Below are 14,475 nucleotides of genomic sequence, written 5' to 3'. Positions count from 1 at the left end.
AGAGTTGTAAAACAGTATCGTCGTCAGTTAGAACGACAAATGCGTTCGTCTACCTAAACAGTGTTTAAGGAGATGCATTCTGCCCAACAAAATGTGGTCAATACTCTTGTCAATAAGGCAAAGAAGACATTCTTCAACGATGCAATTCAGAACTCTAAAGGTCACACAGATCTTTATCGATTGTGTGATAGGCTTCTATTCTAGAATAAGTCTAAATCACTCCCAAGCTCAAACTCAAAGAAGAAATGGTGAATGCGTTTTCCAAGTTCTTCACAGAGAAGATATAAATTCTTCGTTCCAGTCTTGAAAGTACTTGTGGGACATCTGAGACTTCAAGTACCAAATACAACTCGCCAGATCACCTTCCACCTTCTATCCAGCTTGTCTCAAACCAGTGAGATGCAGATCATGAATCTTATTTCACAGTGTCCAAACAAATCCTACAGTCTGGACCCGTTACCCACGTGGCTGCTTAAGGACTGTTTGGACGAGCTGGTACCTGTGATCACCTATTTAGTTAATCAATCCTTTCTCGAATCAACCGTTCCTGAAGCATTTACAATGGCCCTTGTCTCGCCTTTATTGAAAAAAAGCACTACTTTGATGCTGAGTATCTTAAAAACTATAGACCTGTGTCTAACATGTCGTTTGTTCCGAACGTCATCGAGCGTGTAGTTGCTTCATAACTCAACCAGTATTTGATCTGGTCAGGGAACGATGAAGTTCTCCAGTCAGCCTACAGAAAGGCCATAGTACTGAGACTGCCCTTGTTCGCGTTCAGAACGATATCCTACAGGCAGTCGACAAGGATGGTGCAGCAGTGTTGGTACTCCGGGCTTTAAGCGCTGCTTTTGACACCATTGATCAGGGAAGACTTCTTGATACCCTTGAGCAGAAATTTGGTGTTACTGGCAATGCACTATTCTGGCTGAAATCCTATCTGATGGGTCGATACCAATGTGTCGATGTAGACGGTATTAGATCTGAGATGACAGAGCTTAGGCACGGCGTACCCCAGGGTTCCGTGCCGGAACAGGTGAAAATGGCCACACAACAAAAATGGCCACACTTACCCTAGTCAAAATGGACACACACCAAAAATGGCCACACTGACCATAGTCAAAATGGCCACACAAAAAGTCAAAATGGTCACAACCCCAAGTCAAAATGGCCATAGAAAAAGTCAAAAATGGCCATACATTATGTTTTTGGTTTTTTCATATTGTTCTTGAAATGCTTTCTTAATTGATACCGTGAGATTGTTACTTATTTTATATTTTGAGATGTTTTTTTGTGTCCTGTACTTTGAGATGTTTTCTTATGTAATACTTTGAGCTGTTTAATTACCCTCACAGTTATACCTGTCCTTCACGCCCACCAAGAATGACTCAACCAATGGTGCATTTTTAAGAATGATTGATGGTATCGGAGAAATCAAATCTTGGATGACAAGAAACTTTCTAAAACTGAATGAGGAAAATCCGAATTGTTGGTAATAACATGAAAATTCAACAGACCTAAACTGTCACTTCATGCGGTCAAAGTGTCAACCAGTATCATCGACCCTAGGCAGGAATCCAGGAATCTCGGTGTCATATTCGACTCTACACTCAGCGCCGTCTCATGTCACCCCTTGTTACGGCGTAAATTGTAATAAAAACGCAAATTGTAATACTTGCAGCAAATTGTAATAAACTTGACGTAAATTGTAATAAAAACGTAAATTGTAATAAAAATTGACGTAAATTGTAATACGCAAATTGTAATAAAACTTGACGTAAATTGTAATAATTTTCGTTGCGGTAAAATGTAATAAATATTAACGTAAATTGTAATAACAGTTTTAATCACTCGTAAATACGCGGGTGTTTGTTTTTCGTTGCATTTCATACATCAAATAAGCTTGTTAGGGCGATAACTCAAGAAGGAAATGATGGATTTTGTTCAAATTTGGTACCAAGGTATATTGGCGAGATTCACCGACACAAGTGAAATGGAGTGACCTTGAGATAATTTTCAAGGTCACAGCAAAAATCTGAGGGTTTTGCCAATATAAAGATTGTTAGCGCGATAACCCAAGAAAGAATTGACAAATCTTAACCAAATGACGAAAATAATATTCGTCCTGATATATAATCGATATAAACTGTCCTCTGTATCATGTCTTTTCGCAAATATCTTTTGAGGTTTTGATATGTATAAATATAAAGTAGGGTGGGGTGGGGATGGGTTTCTAACGGGTACATCAAATCAAATCAAATCAAATTAGACATTTGTATAGCGCTACATATCCAGAGTCCTGCTCATGTGCGCTTTGTCGAATGCTCGTTTGAAGAGGATGGTTTTGAGCCACGATCGGAAACTGTTGATATTTTCCGATTTTCTGACATTTTCAGGTAATCAATTCCAGAGTACAGCACCCGGTCTGCTAAATGATCTGTCTCCGTATGTTGTGGTTCGGACAAATGGAATAGCCTAGCTGACTAGCAATGAAATGCATCACAAATTAAACTTCAGGAAACAAAATATGCAAGAAACATTTTTGTATGTTTGAGATTGGTAGAGGTCGGCTAGAATCAAACTTAGATATTAAACTGCACAAAAAAGCAATTTGAAACTACAATCGCTTTTTCAAATGACTCCCCATTCTGTTTACTGAAAGAACTCGAGAAAGAAATGATGGATTTTGTTCAAATTTGGTACCAAGGTTTATTGACGAGATTTACCGACACCACTTGAATTTAGTGACCTTGAGGTCATTTTAAAGGTCACAGCGAAGGTGTAACAGTTTTGCACATGCCAAGCTTGGAAGCCGCGAACTCAGGAAAGAATTAATAGATTTTGATCCAATTTTATATCAAGGTGTATTGGCGGGAATCCCCCTTCACCAATTGAAACAAAATATGCAAAAAACATGTTGTATGTTGGTAAAAGTCAAACTTAGATATTAAACTGCACAAAAAAGCAATTTTAAACTATAATCGCTTGTTCAAGTGACTCCCCCTTCATGTTTACTGAAAGGGCTTGTTTTGGAGACACTACCCACCCCCTTTCAGTTGACGTCATCATAAGGATATAACTCATCCTAAAGTTTTCACTTATTCATACATGGTGTCATGGGTTCAAACTAAATACTGAATGGTCACACAAGTGTCAGCTCTCAATATGTTGTATATCTGGACACAATGTTTTGAAAATTTATAATGAGGGTGTCCTCAGTCCCCGTCTAAATGTAAATCAAGCAATCCAAATCTTTGAATGTTGATGATGACGGGAAGTCATCCAATATTATGCTGAACATATTTTATATGATACTATCTGAGGGTATACCATTATCCAAGAGATAGCGCATATAGTGCAGTTGTAAGGCGTCTGCCTATCACGCTGAAGGGCCTGTTTCGAGGAGGCACCTAGGTTCGGGTCCCGAGATGGGGCACATTTGCGTAGTATCCTTGGACAAGATACTTAGATCTACACTAACTCAGTTCACCCAGCTGTAAAATGGGTACCCGTGAGTATGTGCTGGCAATGTGAGTGTTTAGTTCATTGCGCCTAACAGGCAGCATGGCTGTACAGTCCCCAGGGAGTTGAAAAAGTATCGGAAACTACGATAGTGTCCTATGATCAGGGATAGTAATGTATGTAGCGCTGTGAGCAGGCAATGTGCCTGGATGTGAGCGCCATATAAGCGGACTATTACTATTACTAGATACCAAATGGGAGATCGTTTTCCATTTTCTGCAAATTTGCCAGAAACATAATACCCCAATGTTGTGATGACTAATATCTCGTTAAAGGTCACATAAACCCTAGGGGTTACAAATACATAAATCACTAACTGGCATCGTTATAAATGAAACCCCGTCATTAAAACTACTCATCTCGACCTTTATTGACTTAAATCGACCTTTTTGACAACAGTGCACAATTCTCACCCGCGAACGAAATTTCAACCAATCAGAGCGGCGCGTCTCTGTGACGTCATATGAGGAATAGCTTTGAGGGCCGATGCAGCATTCATCTACATTTTAGGGGGTAAATTATCTTGTTTACGGGCTTGTATAAACCTGAAATCGTGACAATTGTTGTGGAAAATGAAAGCTATATGTTCTCACAATCTACTGTCATTTAATTATGTCTCCTGCTTTGCCTAGTTTCCGAGTTACAACTTGTTTTCATAGACGATTCTGTCAAAATCGATTGGTGTCGTTAGGCCCTATTTGTATAATGATTGATCTATCTAAATTGATCCCATTTCTGTGTTTTTTTTTAACCTCGATATTTAATCATGTCATGTAAAAATCTGTTTGTATTCTCAAAACAGTGTCGGCCCATAAGTTTTCACATGCAATACAGCAATTAATACTCCCTTGTTGTAACCCGTGTTAGGTGGTATAAACCTACACATGTTATTTGTCATCATTCACTTGATGGTCAGTTAATGAATTTATAACAGGTATAATTAGTGGTAACACACTTAGATTACCCGACAAAGGTTCCCATTTGGCATTTCTTGTGTCTGGAGTAAATATTCAACATTATAAACATCGATCAAAGGATTAACCGATAACACGCTGATTGATTAATTACTTTTATCTTACACAGCGGAATTGTCAAAAGGTAGTGTTTATGTATGTAGATTTACTAATCTATACTGAATACACTCTGTCGTGTCGGTGTCTGCGTAAAAACAACGTGCTTCGTTCAAAGGATTAACCGGCAATACATTGATTGATTGCCCATTATTGGCTAACTAAATTACTGTTTTTAAAGAAAGGCGGACATTATGCAGTTAGTTGCCAGGTGTGCTATCTTGGGTGACCAATGAGACTATACACCAATACCTGAAAAGATTGATCACTTTTTCGTATATTAAGCTGTTAAAAGACACATCATTTTGAACAGTTTTGTGGATATTGATGGATACATTCCTCGAACAAGGTAATGGCCTGATATTGTTCCTATAACTTTAATCTGTTTTAATTTTAATATTTGCATTTTGTTTTTATTCATTTGTCGTAGCATTCAACAGAATCATTGTAATGAGTGTAATGAGACAGACAACATACACTAGGGTGTGTGTGCGGATTATGATTCACATTGGCAAACTATAAAATGTCTAGCTATTACAGTTCTGTTATAAATTCACTATAAGTATCAGCAGATCGTCAGCTTTTTATTTAGTTTCAAAATGCATACAGGTATGATAACAAACTAATTAGGATTATAAGACCAAATATAAAGACGCACATTGACTAGTATCTACATACTGGTGAGTGGACATTAACCATGTGAATGTAGCAAGAAATGTATCGCGCAGTATTGTAACTTCGACCCCCACCTCGCTTCCGTGGAAGAAATCGTTATGTTATAAGTTGTGTCATGCAGAATCCGTTTGGTTATGATTCCAATACATATTTAACTACGAGTAGAAAGTAGTTTTGATTTTCTAACTTGATGGAAACAAACTATAATCTCATTAATTCTAACAGACTTTACGATTTTCAAAAATGGCGGCGCCCTGTCGGGAACATCCGCCAGTCTGAGGATAAATGCTATTTAGGTTTGTTTTCACCGAGTTACAAAATCAAAACTACTTTCTACTGGTAGTAAAATATGTATTTTATTGATGGCCAATAGGATTTTGCATGACATAGCGTATAACATAACAATTTCTCTCCTGGCAGCGAGGTGGGTGTCAATATAAAACTACTTACAACATTATTGTTACTTCGACCACAACCTCACTTCCGAGGAAGAAATCGTTATGTTACAAGTTGTGTCATGGAAAATCTTTATGGTCATCAATCATATACATATTTTACTACAACTAGTAAGTAGTTTTGATTCTTTAACTTCCGTGAAGCGATCTGAACACAAGTAAGATATCGTTTCAGGCTTCCACAACGCTCGCTTCGCACTCACAAACATAACCCATTTAGCACCTGAACTGCGGGGTCCTGTGGAAATCTGTGCATGGTGACACCATCACCCGACCCCTAGGAGCAATTGACGACAAAGCAACGATTCGGCATGTCGTCGTTGATGTCGAGAAATCATCAAAATGATGAGCATGCTACACACTTTCTATACAACTAACTGAAAATCGTTCCTCATATGACGTCACTGCAGTGCTCTGGCGACAGAGTTACGTAACCTGTCTGTGGTTTCGTTGGCGGGCGAGAGAGAAGCAGGCGACTTTTTGGCCACTTTTAATCGCTCGGTATTAATTAACCACAAGTTTTTAAAGAATAAATTTGGTGTTCCGCATAAGACTAACCACAAATCTTTCATATGTGATGGTTAAAAGAGTAACAAAAAACAAAGTTTAGTGGTTCTTTAACCACATTACCCACATGAAATTTTGGTTATGACTTTGCTAATGATTCCTTCAAAATAGAATGGAAGCTGTTTTTCAAAAATTGGACATCGAGAATATAGTTAGTTTGACTACTTTTTCAACGCCCCTCGTAACATACTTAAAAGAAATGAGAACGTCTAAGGAAAAAAGCATTTCGATCTCTAAATACTTCTGAGCTATTTAAATACAAAAAGCAAAGGAATAAAGTAAATAATCTGAAAAGAATAGCCAAGGGAAACGTTTAATCTATTTTTGATAACTATTTATCACTTCAGTCTACTCAATCAGGTTGTTACTACTTCATCAGGTCCCATTCCCCTTCTTGTCACTGATGATTCTGGGATACCTTCAGGTTTTACAGATTTTGATAAAGCTCAAACATTAAATGAATATTTTGTATATATAATGTATAACAAATGTCATTGTAACCGAAAAGGAGGTATCTGATAAGACCTTACCAGCAAACAAATCTAGTGGACCTGATGGCATTAACATGAGAGTGTTAAAACGAATTTGTACATCTATAGCTGAACCTCTTTGTTTGTTCTATAATATATCACTGAGTGACCGTATTTCCTACATTGTAGAAAACGGGTAATGTTACTCCTATTTTGAAAGAAGGAAATGCATCCCTCCCAACTAATTACAGACCTATTAGTTTAATATTACCTATCCTTTGGAAAATCCTTGAAAGAATAATGGTAAAGCATGTGCACGACCATTTCCATGAACATAACATTTTAAGTAAATTCCAGTCAGGTTTTACTGCTAGTCATTCTACTACATCTCAACATAGACATTAATCATAATATATGCTCAGTCCTAGATAATCACCACCTTTACTGTATGCTGTTTTGTGATATTTCAAAAGCTTTTTACAGGGCATGGCATAAAGGTTTATTGCACAAATTAGAAAATGATGGTGTTCGTGGAAACGTACTTAGTTGGTTAACTAACTATCTATCTGGTCCCGGTTGTTCAATACTCGGTTATCTTAACCGCCGGTTAACTCCTAACGGCCGGTTAAAACCTTAACCGGCCGTTAGGTAACCGAACGTTAAATATGCGTTGTTCAGAACATGGTTAGTCATGCCGTTAGCTAACTTCGCCGTCAAAGTTTAACAGTGTGGTTAACGTTACTGGTTAGCTTCCATATATCCCATAGTTCCGTTTTCTGTTTACTTCCGGTTTACCAAAAATGGAAACGCAAAATGTCGCCTGCACCCCGAGGAAAAAGAGAAGTCGAAATTTCTCTGCTGACGAAAAGAATGTAATCAATGGTTGAAGCCAACTCTATAGTTTATCATAGGCATGCGAATGTCGTAGCGTTACGAACGTTTTGTATTGGAACACAAGGTTCCAGCCGTTTGCATAATTTATATTTCAAAGACATATGATCCCAGCTCTGTGTGGGACTTACTTCAGTTCCAGCAACAGAAAAGACATTTTAATGAAAAACTATAGCACAGCTATAGATAAAATATGATGAATCCATGAAAATAATATTAATATTAGAAGCATGTTGTCCGTGGATAGAAAATGTATAAATATTACACACAGAGTTACGCTTAGACGGCTACAGTCTTAATGAATCTTTGAATTCCCACAAGACCTATCGCTAACTTTTCACGCACATTGCCAAACATAATTTCCTCGATACTCATTAATCAGATGAACCTTCATTTAGTTCAATTCACAAGTGACTGCAGAAAATGCATAATTCTTTTTAATGACTTCACGGTCGGAAAACATATATTATATTTCATAAGTGTATTATAGAACGCTGCAACGATTCGACAGAGAAATACTATTGTGCCATAGTATTCCTTATATGAACATATCAATGTATAACATTAGCATTCAGATATTGTTATAAAATAAGTTACAAATTCCAAATATTATCGTGTAATATGACAAGAGATAGTGTTGTGTTCGCTGTGACAAAAAGGTTTCGATATTCAAATATAACATTTAATCAAAGTGACTACGAAGTAGGCCTGCATATCACTCACAACATAAATAGATACATAATAATGTTATGTTATGCGAGAGCAATGTTTATGCTAACTAAGTTTTCATCAATTAATACAGCATTTTTGAAAGATGATTTGCTTTAATTAAAACATTCGAAGAATGAAAAAGAAATTAGGCCTATTGCTGAAATGATTAGTAAAAATATAATTAAAATCCATCTATGGGAAGGGATGCCAGACGGACATATTAAAACAAAATCGGATAATAACTTGGAGTATAGACTTTCAAAAATAGCATATTAATTAACAATGATATCAGTTTTTAATAAAATCACTTATAATTCTGAAACGTTGCCGATAAGCCTGGAATCGTGTTCAGATGTTTTCATAAATACACTCACACAAACGCCCAAGTGCACTTTGCGCCCTATTGGATAGTGTTTACAAAATCCCGTTTCGCGAAGGCCGGTATTGAAACGCCAATTACATCACTTGTATTTCATATTCACGAATCACTGCATTCTAAGGCTGGGACGGGTACTCGGGTACTCGAATCCGGGTCGGGTACAGCTGGAATCGAGTCCTATTTCTAGGAATCGATTATCCGGAAAGGGAGAGAGCTCTGTAATGACAAGGGCAGACAATAGCTTGTCTTTTTCATTTTTGCCGTAACACAAATTTACATCATTGAGTGAGTGAGCGAGTGAGTTTAGTTTTACGCCGCACTCAGCAATATTCCAGCTATATGGCGGCGGTCTGTAAATAATCGAGTCTGGACCAGACAATCCAGTGATCAACAACATGAGCATCGATGTGCGCAATTGGGAACCGATGACATATGTCAACCAAGTCAGCGAGTCTGACCACCCGATCCCTTTAGTCGCCTCTTAGGACAAGCATGGGTTACTGACGATCAATATTCTAACCCGGAAATTCACGGGTTTGTACATCATTGGTATTGTCCAAATAATGGAGGATAGTTTTAATGACTGTAATCTATCTGTGCATGAGCAGTGAGTAGTTAAGTTACAGTAGCAGCAGGAACAAATATAACGAGGAGTGTAAGTAATGGTGTTACTCTCTCTATTGGTTAAACAGACGTAAATTAAATAGCTTGAGGTCAGTTTTAATGTCTTATTACCAACTGTTCAAGTTTTCTACAATAATCTGTGTCAAATCGTGATTGAATATTCAGAAAGTTGACCCGAATGTATTTCTTACATTTCCGGGTACTCGATTCCGATTCGGGTACGTACATGCGGGTACTCGATTTCATTGTTTCCTACTCGTCCCAGCCCTACTGAATTCCTCATACATTTTAGAATCTAATTACAACTGGTCTTTTTGGCACCAATACCAAGTGTCTAGATAAAGTGAAACGAAAGATATTGGGGGTGGAAACAACTGCTGTGCTCGAAAGACAACACCTGTTTGAAATGTAAACAAAGAAAATTTCAGACTTTACACTGTGTAGCATTTTCTCAAATTTTCAGACACCCATTTGCGTGGAAAGAGCATAGTAGCAAGAAATAGGAAATTAAAAATAGATACAATACAGGAATGTGATGTGTTTACACGAAACTGTCAAGTTTCTGTGCTGCCTGACGCCATGACTGACGTCTGTAATCGTTCGGATATTTTTTCATGAAACTAATTTAATTATCTACATGTAGCCTTGTTCAATATCATATCATACGTGGGTATAGGGTGTACGTGTTATATTCTTTTAAAGTGTTTGTTTGAATAATATTTACAGAAGAAATTCACACATTTAGTGTAGTAAAGCATATATAAACCTTTCCACAAGTGTTAAAAGATGAAACGTAGGCATCATGTACTTGTACAACATGTATTTTAGTTCCTATGATGTGCATAGATACAGTTTCGTATGTAACTCTTCGTCAGAATAATTTCCAATATCGAAGTCCAGTCCACGATACACCCTATCCTTTCTTTGCTGAACTGGCATCATGAAAGCAGTGTTAGCCATGAACGCCATTTGCGAGTTAACCACACTGTTAAAAAGTTAGCGGCGGTCCTTAGGTGTGTTAACTTAACGGCACGTTAACAGCCTGTTAAAAGTTAACAGAGTTTTGAACAACAAGATAACCCTCTGTTATTAGGTAACAGTCGGTTAAATGTACTTAACGGCTGGTTAAAAGATAACCGAGTTTTGAACAACCGGGCCCTGATGGACGACAGTGTGTCTCTGTTAATGGAACATTATGAAAAACTAAATGTTACTGCAGGGGTTCCTCAAGGATCTGCCCTTGGTTAATTTGTGTTCCTTGTATATATCAATGATTTACCTGGAAATTTACAACATATCACAATAATGTTGGCCGATGACACATCAGTCGGTGTTGCGGGAAAATATGTAAAATCCATAGAAGCAACTCTCAACTATGATTTAGCCCAATTGAATAAATGGGCAGAAAAGTGGTGTGGTGTGTTCTAACGGTATATCTAGCATACTTTAGGACATAGAGGGGGAGGTGGTGGTTCTAACGGTTACCGGTATATCTCAAATACATGTAGAGGCGGGAGGCCTAACGGGTATGAACAACAATAAAACCTTTCATGCATTTATGACCCACATTTTCGAACCTTTTATCAGTCTCTAAAAGGGAGCTGGCAATAGATTTTAATGAGCTTCGTCCTTCAAGCCTGAAAACCTTTTAATATGGTTGATTAATCCTTTGTCATTTATCAAAAAAAGTAGTGAGGTTGTGCTTTATTGTTATAGATTTCTAAAATATATGGACACTATTGGGACGTTGGTAACTGTCATCAGACATTATTTGACGACATTTCTCATGGTTTGAATATAGCCGACTTTATAGAAGATAAATATCAGTTTACAACACAACTGCCTAAATCTTGGTATTTCGAAATCAGAGAAGGGATATGCCGATATTTAGCTCGTTAACCTAGCATATTATGGTCACGAATATAATTTTCTATTTATTACCGAAGTCTTTAATTGCGGAAATTGCGCGATAATCTACTTTCCAACAAAGGCAGGCTCCCCGTCATCGTTGTATTTAGAAGCAACGTGACGTCATAATATTGTTCATGATGTCATGTCACCATGACAAAGTGATATTTTACCCGGTGCATATCGCATGAAAACAAATTATCCCCGATAAATTTGCCCTCGTATGTTATAAGCATTGTTATTATCATTCTTTGAGGGTAATGCCACCCGTTGAATTCTTTGTTGTATTTTGAGCGGTGAAACTAAATAAATGATTTCTTTGGTCTACCCATAACAATTTAGGTGTCAACTTCCACTGTATACCTTACAGAAAGAAGTTTTGACTTTACTTTGATAACGAGCACATCTGATCGATTCCTTGAAGCAAATGATGCAATTCAATATAATTTCCACATTTTATTTTAAATGCATCAATCAAATACAACAAATGTGGAGACAGACTGACTGCTATGTGGCAAGGAATAACCAGGCGCCAGCGATTTATGATATCCTTAGCAAATGTAACTTAAAATTCCCTCTCATAAAAATACAATAATATGTAGTAATATGATGAAGAAAATAATACGAAGCAGGTTAAACTATGACAACGCAATATATAAATGTATGATCGAAACATAAATCATAATAAATCACATATGATTAAAACATTAAATTAACTTCAAATATGTCATTGCGTCAACATTGAAAATAATTCGAAAATGAAGAAAAAGAAACGTACATTTCAAAGCGTAAACAAATAATATCCTGTTATTTTGGGATATGCTATGAAGAACTTCAAAATAAAATTAAATTTTTGAAAGCTCTTGCTCGTATGTCCTTGCGTCAACATCGAAAATAACTCCATAATGGAAAACTATTAACTTTAATTTTCGAAACATACACAAATAATCTCTGGCTTTTTTAAGACGTGTCACGAATAATTTCACAGCTGGTAGAATTAACATGAAATTATAGAAACCATATGCTAACAAAAATTTGAAAATTAGTAATGACAAAGCGTTTGTCACAAACATATAGCTATTACCCCCGCCACATGTCGATATCTGAATGTAGCAATTATCCTCTGTCTGACCCTGAAAATTATGTAACCGTTACCGAAACTGTCATCTGATGCCTTGATACAAAATGCGAACAAATTCCATCCATTAGGTTTGGAGATATCCAAGAATACTCGCTGTGACCTTGAAAATAACCCGAAGGTCACTGAATTCGACTGGCGTTAGACGATACTCCCAACGCATGTTGGTACTACCTTTAAGCAAAACATATTAATTCTGTCTTGTATTTTCGCACTAAAAAGTTAGACATGTGCAAAACACTTTTCACTGTGAACTTTAAATGAGCGCAAGTTTCCCAATCAATTGGTGTTGGGGGAATCCCGCCAATACACCTTGATATAAAATTGGATCAAAATCTATTAATTCTTTCCTGAGTTCGTGGCTACCAAGCTTGGCATGTGCAAAACTGTTACACCTTCGCTGTGACCTTTAAAATGACCTCAAGGTCACTAACTTTAAGTGGTGTCGGTAAATCTCCAATCTCCAGTCAATAAACCTTGGTACCAAATTTGAACAAAATCCATCATTTCTTTCTCGAGTTCTTTCAGTAAACCGAAGGGGGAGTCATTTGAACAAGCGATTGTAGTTTCAAATTGCTTTTTTGTGCAGTTTGGTATCTAAGTTTGATTCTAGACGACTTCTACCAATCTCAAACATAGCATATTTTGTTTCCTGAAGTTTGTGATGCATTTTATTGCAGATTTTACGTTTTTTGGGAGTACCAAGCCAAGATACAAAGTCTCACAAAATGGGATCGTGAGGCTGCAACATAGCAAAACCAATTTGCTTGAGGCTGACAGATAATATGTAGAAAAATAAAACATAAAAACAGCTGCATTTGTATCATATTCTAGGTGAGGCTGACTACGATTTGAACGCCCCTCGTAGTTGTACCCGTTAGAACACCTACCCACCTCTCCGACTCTACATGCATGCAAGTGTGTTAGATATACCCGTTAGAAACCCACCCCCACTTTATATGTATACATATCAAAACCTCAAAAGATATTTGCGAAAAGACATGATACAGAGGACAGTTTATATCGATTATATATCAGGACGAATATCATTTTCGTCATTTAGCTAAGATTTGTCAATTCATTCTTGGGTTATCGCGCTAACAATCTTTATATTGGCAAAACCCTCAGATTTTTGCTGTGACCTTGAAAATTATCTCAAGGTCACTCCATTTCACTTGTGTCGGTGAATCTCGCCAATATACCTTGGTACCAAATTTGAACAAAATCCATCATTTCCTTCTTGAGTTATCGCGCTAACAAGCTTATTTGATGTATGAAATGCAACGAAAAACAAACACCCGCGTATTTACGAATGATTAAAACTGTTAATACAATTTACGTAAATATTTATTACATTTTACCGCAACGAAAATTATTACAATTTACGTCAAGTTTTATTACAATTTGCGTATTACAATTTACGTCAATTTTTATTACAATTTACGTTTTTATTACAATTTACGTCAAGTTTATTACAATTTGCTGCAAGTATTACAATTTGCGTTTTTATTACAATTTACGTGGTAACACCCCTGTACTGAAGAAGCTACATTGTACATTGGCTCAAGATTGTAGACAGAATCAAGTTCAAAACTTGACTCTAACTTTCCGTGGATACCACTCTGAGACCCATCCCTATCTCAACGAGCTTAAAAACAACCTGCAAGATCTTTGCGATCCGATAGCCAACTCCTACTGACAGTTTCCTCCGCCCGAACATCTTTTGGAAATAGGGCGGTGGGGTAGCCTAGTGGTTAAAGCGTTGGCTCGTCACGCCGAAGACCCGGGTTCGAATCCCCACATGGGTACATTGTGTAAAGCCCATTTCGGGTGTCCCCCGCCGTGATGTTTCTGGAATATTGCTAAAAGCGGCGTAAAACCAAACTCAGTCAGTCAGTCAGTCTTTTGGAAATAGAAACTTCCACGGCCCCTGGAATTCTCTCCCTTTTGAATTACGATCTTCTCAGAACATAGAAACATTCAAATGACACCTGAAAACCTACCTTCTCACCTCATGTTACGCCTGAACTGCAAACTCCCCGTATTTAAAGACTCACTGTTGTAC

The sequence above is a fragment of the Haliotis rubra genome, unplaced genomic scaffold, assembly GCF_003918875.1.
Source record: "Haliotis rubra isolate DU_JTF1 unplaced genomic scaffold, ASM391887v1 Scf819, whole genome shotgun sequence".
Classification (NCBI taxonomy): domain Eukaryota; kingdom Metazoa; phylum Mollusca; class Gastropoda; order Lepetellida; family Haliotidae; genus Haliotis; species Haliotis rubra.
The sequence above is the reverse complement of the archived record's forward strand: the minus strand, read 5'-3'. Positions refer to the sequence as shown.